This window comes from Eubalaena glacialis, chromosome 2 (genome assembly GCF_028564815.1).
Source record: "Eubalaena glacialis isolate mEubGla1 chromosome 2, mEubGla1.1.hap2.+ XY, whole genome shotgun sequence".
Lineage (NCBI taxonomy): Eukaryota > Metazoa > Chordata > Mammalia > Artiodactyla > Balaenidae > Eubalaena > Eubalaena glacialis.
Window position 1 is genome coordinate 26214222 of NC_083717.1, and position 7583 is coordinate 26221804.

General features: G+C 55.1%; 1 long non-coding RNA gene across 1 annotated transcript in view; it reads right to left on the bottom strand.

Annotated features, from left to right (window-relative positions):
* LOC133083015 (uncharacterized) overlaps nt 1-6804 on the bottom strand; it is a 45526-nt gene extending 38722 nt beyond the window's left edge. Inside the window, exons 1-2 of the long non-coding RNA XR_009699106.1 lie at nt 6592-6804; nt 3348-3414 (exon numbers count right to left, since the gene is read on the bottom strand). This is a non-coding gene — a long non-coding RNA (uncharacterized LOC133083015). The remainder of the gene's footprint in view (nt 1-3347; nt 3415-6591) is intronic.
* Nucleotides 6805-7583: the final 779 nt, after the last annotated feature.

The window sequence follows — 7583 nt, forward strand, 5'->3', positions numbered from 1 at the left end:
TTCCCTAAATCTCCCTAGCGGACATCCCTTATCTTTCCACAGCTCCCCCACCCCTGCCCCACCGCCTACTCAGCAGACATTGGGCAGATTTGGACTAATGTTCATTCCTGAACCAATCGCTGGCAATGAAGTGATGGAGATTTGCTTAGACTAATCATTGGGGTGAAATGGGTGTTGGGGGCCCACAAAGGGACCACCAGGGAACACAGTAAAGGCCACCTACTGCGGCCTAGGACATGTGTGATGTGGCATCAGGAAATACAGTGGAAAGGAAGGAGGGCAGGGAGATTTATTCTGGAGGCGGAGGGGACATTCTGAGGGATTTTAGTCAGGGAATAACAGGAGCTAGGAGACAGACAAACAGATGCAGAGGCTGGAGGCACGAGATGCGAGGCCCGTTAAAGTTTCTTTGAGGAGTGGGGGAGAGGTAAGGAGAGGTGGCAGTGAGGGACAACAGTGAGGAAGGTTGTGCCCGCCAGCTCAGACGTAAAAGCAACTGGACTGACAGAATGACTGCATTAAGTCTGGATGGTGGTCTCGTGAATTTAAGCCTGAGTTCCTGGGAAAATGGCAGTCTCTCTCTCTCTCTCTCACACAGACACACACACACACACAGTAAAGGGATCAAGAGATGGAGCTGGCTGACCACCCCCTTCTCTCAGCTTAGGACCCCGGTTCCACCTGCAGCATTCCCTCAAGACCAGGCTGAAACGTCAGCAAGACCCTGTGCAGGTTTGGAGATAAGGTGTGCAAAATGCAACCTCCTTCTAGACTTTGCCCCAGCTCTGCTGGCCAAGAAGATGCATCCTCATCTAAGGCTTGGACCAGCCTCCCTGGGCACCTGCTGTGCACGTAATACAGGAGGGAGGAGAAGGACCTTTCTGCCATGAGGGCCGAGGCGTGTCTGTGTCCCTCTTGGAGCCAGATGTCACGTCCTTGCTCTCTTGTCCTCCTTTGGGACAACCTAACCTGACTCAGTTCTGGCCCTGCAGGACACTAGACTTGTAGGAGGACTGGCCACTGGGCAGAGCAGAGGCCACATTTTCTCTGACACGGCCTCATGCCAACACTTAAGGAGCGGGGAGACAGGAGGGGCAGCAGAAAGAGTTCCCATCTGAGCTGAGGGAAAGAAAACACTATTTTCCAAAGTAGTATATTTTCAGGAAATCAAGCATTCAAAGGGAGACGGAAGCTCGAAGTCCAACACACTTCACCTGGAACAGGTCACGTACGCCGCCTAAGTGAGCCCAGAGACCCGTCAGGGCCTGTCAGCATTTTACTCCCCCAGATAGAAGAGGGCCTTTTGATTTAGACCAGAGAGAAGAAATCCGGGCAACTGGGACTTCCCTGGTGGTCCAGTGGCTAAGAATCTGCCTTGCAATGCAGGGGATGCGGGTTTGATCCCTGGTCAGAGAACTAAGATCCCACATGCTGTGGGGGCAACTAAACCCACGTGCCACAACTACTGAGCCCTCGAGCCACAACTATAGAGCCCACGTGCTGCAAACTACAGAGCCCATGTCCTCTGGAGCCTGCACATCACAACTAGAAAGAAGCCTGTGCACTGCAATGAAGTAAGACCTGACACAGCCAAAAATAAAAATCAATAAATATTAAAAAAAAAAAAAAAAAAAAAAAGAAAGAAAAAAATCCAGGCAACTGTATTCACATCTCCCAGGTCTGTTCCTGCTTCTCAAACAGCACACCAGTCAAGGAAAATGTCAGGGTCGGGTGCACCAGCCTGAACTTAGGGAAGGTGCCAGCCATGGCTCACCGTACGTCTGAATGTAGACTGGCAGGCCAGCGTGTCCTTGTCCCACAGGCTCAGAGCTAAGCTACGTGCTGAATTATGTTTGCCTCTCAAGGACACTTACCCCAAAGCTTGGTTAAAGACCCCATCTCCAAATGCAGTCACGTTGGGAGTTACAGATTCAACGTGAACTGGGGGTAAGGGGGATATAGTTCTGTCCCTAACATATCAATATTTGGTTTACTTCCTCTGTACTGTAAGATTCTAAAGATCTGGGACCATTTTTTTAAAATTAATTTTTATTGGAGTATAGTTGTTTTGGGGACCATGTTATATTCACCTTCCCCAGTATCTGGCACAGAGATAATCCACACATACTGGTTGAATGAATGGATGAAGGCAGGGCTACAGGGCTGCCATGTACAGCTGCCCAGGCTGTGTACTTCACAACTCCACCCAGACTATGGTGTGAATAGAGCCTCCTGGAGTTATGTAGGACTATGTCCAGTTGGATGACTATGCTCCTTCTTCTAATGAAGAGAATTTGGGATGTGCTTTTTTCTTAATTTCCCCAAAGTTGCTATGCTATGCTCCCTTAGCTGTGTAAACTCTATGTACCTCAAGTGTAAGTATTATTATATCAATTAGGCTGTGAATAACAGAAAGCTGACCTCTTGTCTTACACATAGGAGGATTCATTATTTTTACATAATAAGTCTGGGGGTAGATAGGTACTGCCTGTGGTTTAGAGCAGAGGTTGACAAACTTTTTCTGTACAGAACCAGATAGTAAACATTTTCAGTTTTTTCGAACGTATGTTGCAACTACTCTACTTTGTCATTACAGGGCAAAGTCAACCACAGATGAATTGCATGGCTGTGTTCCAATAAAACTGTATTTACAAAAATAGGTGGTGGGCCAGAATTGGCTCATGGGCCAGTTTGCCAACCCCTGGTACTACGGAAGGTTGAAAAGAGAGAATGCCAGGGAGGAACGGTCGGGAAATGGTCAAGATGGTCCTGTGCTGCAGAAGGTTCCTAAGCTCGCAGACCACACCAGCTTGTCTCCACAGTTGCCACAAGTTCAGCTGCCCTTTGGGGTTTCTGACCTTTGAACCAATAGTGATCAGGGTGTCTGACCTGTGAACCAACAGTGATCAGGGTGTCCCGGCAGAGCGGCCCGGCCTCACGACCCGTCCACAGTGCCTGGAGGGTGAAAGAGGCCGCAGCATCCTGTCCTCAAGCCAGAGAGTCAGCGAAAACCAGAGATAAATCAGGGCAACTTCCACCTCAGCAACCAGCCCCGCCATGCTGGTGGTCGGCGATGGACTGCCACCCAGAGGGACACAGAGTAGACCCTCCGGGCTCTCTGTGACTCCCCCTAAGGCTGGTCCTCTCTCCCCTGCAGAGGGAGACATCCTCCTTCCCCCCCCCACCGTACCTCCCACAGCGGCGCATGGGCCTGGGCCCGACCCTTAGTGGAGGGTCTAACCACCCACCCGCCCGGCCACGCGGGACTGGCCACTTCCAGAGGGTGTCTGTCCTCTCTTTGCACAACTCAGGTTTTGCTCTGAGATGACGGTGAAGCTCTTACTCACTGGCCTTCATTCTCTCCTTGGGATTGAAGCAAATGAGTCTGCTTTTCCTCCCGCCTGGCAGTCAGTCCTGCAAAGAATAACGATGGAGGTTATTCGTCTCAGCTAGGGCTGTCACAACGCAACACAACAGCACAGGCCAGGGGCTGAAACAACACACATTCGTTTCTCACTGTCCTGGGCGCTGCCAGGCCCAGGTGAGAGCCTGCTTCCCAGCTTGCAGAAAACGGTCTTCTCCACGTGTCCTCACAGGGCAGAGGGAGGGAACTCTGGTCTCTCCCTTCTTGTAAGAAAACGAATCCCATGACCCTCATGGCCTCATCTACCCCTAATCACCTCCCAAGGCCCCGCCTCCACGTACCATCACAGTGCGGGTTAGGGCGTCAACACAGGAATCTGGGGGGACACAAGCTACCAGTCTGTGACATTATTATTAAGCTCCCATTTCTTGAGCCTCTACTGTATATCACAGGAGCTGTATTGGGGACATATTCCTTTCTTCTCTGTTTTTCAGATGAGAGAAGGTTCTGAGAGGTTAAACCATTTATTCAAGATTGTCTGCATGTCTCAGAGAACAGATGAGCCAGTCCACTCCGTGTAAACAAACGAGGATGGCCTAATCTTGTTCCTTCTCTGGAAATGTATTTTTTTGCCTTCATAAGAGCTCCAGGCCGCATTGTGACTGTCGTGGGCCCGAGGGACTTCTGCGTGGACTTCTCCCCCATTAAAAAAAAACACACACACAAAAATTATATTTCATGATTGTGTTTGTAGGATTATTACATATTCCAGGCTGGATTATTATATATTCATCATTATTATATTCATTTTTTTCCTTCTTCAGTTTTGGAAGAACTTCAAGTTGAAATGTTTTCACGGACTCTTAGAAGCACCACGGACCAAGCACTGCAGCATCCCTGCCTGGAAAAGTCAGCCTGATAACGAGCAGGCCAGGGATTTAGCCAATGGGTGGGCTGCCGAGGGGCTGCTCTGGGGGAAGTGGCACCTGGGCTCTGTAACTACTGAAGCCTGAGCCAGGAGAGATCCCCGACTTAAGCTTTTTAATCTCAGCAGGAACCTCCCTTAAGCTTGGGGTCCTCCGCGTGTCTGCAGCTCTCATGGATGAGCTAAGGGTTCACCCCAAAATTCTGGCCAGCCACTTGAGGAGTCGCCATACCCACAGACCCCTTAGCCTCACTGGCTGATGGATTACCTGTGGGGTGAAAGGTGCCATGGGGGAAAGCCTGGCATTCTGGTGTTTGGCCACAAGGGGGCACCGATGGTCCGGCCTGCTGCCTGGCACCCAGGCCTGGTCCTGCCCGCCTGGATCTCAGCCCTGTCAGCCTGGCCGCCCCCCTTCTGGCCCAGGTTTGCTGAGCTGTGTGGCCCTGGGGCAGGAGTGTCACCTCCCTGGCCTCAGGCTCCTTACTGAAACACTCAAGGTGGACTGTAAAGATCTCTGAGGTCACTTCTGCTCTCAAATTTTAATTCTGCAGGAAATACAGCCGGGCCAAAGCACAGCTGTGTGCCCCAAGGCCGGTTATGCTTCTGCTCTGCAGTTACCCTGGCTGGGCGACCTGGGCCAAGTCACTTTCCCTCTCTGGTTCGCACTCGCTTGCTGTAAGAAAGAGGTCTTTCAGTGGGCCACCAGCCTGTCTGGAGTGTCCCCGGTGACCTTTGACTTCTCCTGCTGAGAAAGGGCTGGGGGCTGGGCCATTGCAGAGCAAGGGGGCTGGACGCAGGCTGCTGGGGGCAACCCCACACCTGGAAACGAGAACTTTCTGCCTTCCGCCTCCAAGGCCCAGAGGAACTCCTGGTTCTGGGGCTGCAAAACCAACCCCAGATCCTCCAACAAGAGCTTTCACTGGCTCTGCCTGGACCCCACTGGGATGAGGGATATTAAATGGTTGCTTTTTGTGGGAAGTGTCTCCACGGGGCTGTGAATTCCCTGGGATTTGAACACCCGGTGTCTCCAGCGCCCGGCCCAGTGGCTGGCACAGGCCCCACGATGAGCACACGTGCTGCACAAGAGTCAGCTGGGCGCCAGTTAAAAATACAGAGTTCCAGGCCTGTTCCTGTGATGGATTTTGTAGGTTTGGGTGGGCCCCCGAAAATCAGCATTCTTTCAACGGGCTGCTGGGTAAAAGCACGCCACAGAAATGTTGAAAGAACGAATAAGTTTCATTAGCGGGTGGCTTTTTTTCCCCCCCGCTATCCTTTTTTTTTTTTTTTCTGGTTTCTTTTTGTTTTAAATCGTATCTCAGCACCTTGGAATTTGGGGAAGAGGGATGTAAAAATAGCCATTTTTCAGAGGCAGGCTTTCCCGTCTCATGTTTAGTCTGGGACCGCGTCCTCAGCCTCTCCCGGGCTGCGGTCACTGTGGAATGCTGGTGGCAGTGCACGCCGGACGCCCCCCAAACCCCTGGCGCTCAGCCCCCCACGCCTGCCCAGGGCAGCTGGGCCTCCACCAGCCGCCTCCTGGGGCTGGCCGAGGGCACGCCTGAAGCTTCCCTCGTCCTGGTGGGCCTCGATTGCCCCAGCACAGGAGAAACAGACGACCGGGTAAATGACGTCTGCACCAGAGAACAATCTAACTCACAGATGCAAAGTACTCGCAGCTGAGAGTACTACCTCCCCACCTCCTACACCCCAACCCCGGCCAGGTGGGACGACGCCACCGCCCCTCCTCCTGCCCTTGGGGAGGCAGCCCCCGCCCCTGCAGGGGTGCCCGGCCTCCGGCCTCCGCAGGCCCCCTCCGGGCTGCCTCCCCCTGTCAGGGCCCCGACACCCGCACAGCCTGCACACTCTCCCCGCTCCGTAAGCCAGGCTCCAAAACCAGTCATAACAAGCTCACCAAAGAGGAAAGGGAGGGGGGGAGTTAAAAAAAAAAAGGTATCTTGGCCTCAAAACCCAGAACCCGATTCACTTTCAAACCACATAAAACAGCCAAGTGACAAGGCTCCCGCGTGTGGGCTGAGGGCTCTGCCTCGGGGTCCCCCCCGCCTCGGAAATGGGCGTCTGGAAGAAGCGGGTTGTGGTCAGACCTGCTCTCTCATCGCGCCCCCTCCTCGGCCCCCCAGCGACCCCCAGCCTCTTGGGGAGCAGAGAGGAGAGTCTGGCTGGTGGGTTTCCTGTTAACTCTTCCAAGCGTTCCTGCCCCAGGCCTGTGCAGTTCAGCCCCTTCGTCCCTCCCTGGGAGGGGGCCCAGCCCCCAGCCCCCGGCCCCTCACCTCCCTTCTCTGCTCACCTCTTCCCGGAGGCAGCAGCCGGCCCTGCGCTGGGCCTCGGGGCCTCTGAGTCCGGGCGTGGGGCGCGCAGGGCAAGCGCGAGCGGTCACTCGGACGACGGCTCCGAGTGGTCAGCCTGCTGCTGCTGCTGCTGCTGCGCTCCGTGAGGCTCCAGGGGCCGGGTCCTCCCGCACCGCAGGCCCCTCTTCTCAGCACCGCGCTGCTGAGGGCGGGAGCCGGGCCACGGGGCGGGCGTCACCGACGACGCCCGGCGCTCATGCACGCGCCCACGCACCGCGCATGCGTCGTCTCAGCGTCCAGTGAGCCCTGAGCACCTACTCTGCTCACTGTAGACCCGCAGGCGGGCGGTTCCAGACGTGTGGCTGGAGAGACCCAGGCTCTGAGTTACAGCTCGGCCAGGCTGCAGAACCACAGGGAGCCGGGGCCTGAGCCTGGGCTGGCGGGCCAGCGGCCGCAGCTGGGACCCATTACCTGGCATGGAGAGCTCGGCCGCCTCGGGTCAGGTGTCTTTCCTGCTTGGAAGACGAGATGAGGGTGCCTCCCTCGACCCGTGGAGCAGTGCAGGCCTGTGTGGTTGATGGGGCCGGCTGGGGTCCTGCCTCCACCGCCGCCTTCTCTGATCCTGCACCTCCCCCCAACCCCAAGCCCTGTCTGGGAGAGGCCCTCCAGGCCCTCCAGGGCACGACAGCCGACAGCCCACATTTTTTTTTTTGTCTGCGTTGGGTCTTCGTTGCTGCGCGCGAGCTTTCTCTAGTTGCGGCGAGCAGAGGCTACTCTTCGTTGCGGTGCACGGGCTTCTCATTGTGGTGGCTTCGCTTGTTGCAGGGCACGGGCTCTAGGCGCACGGGCTTCAGTAGTTGTGGCTCGCGGGCTCTAGAGCGCAGGCTCAGTAGTTGTGGCACGCGGGCTTAGTTGCTCCGCGGCATGTGGGATCTTCCCGGACCACGGACTGAACCCGTGTCCCTTGCATTGGCAGGCGGATTCTTAACCA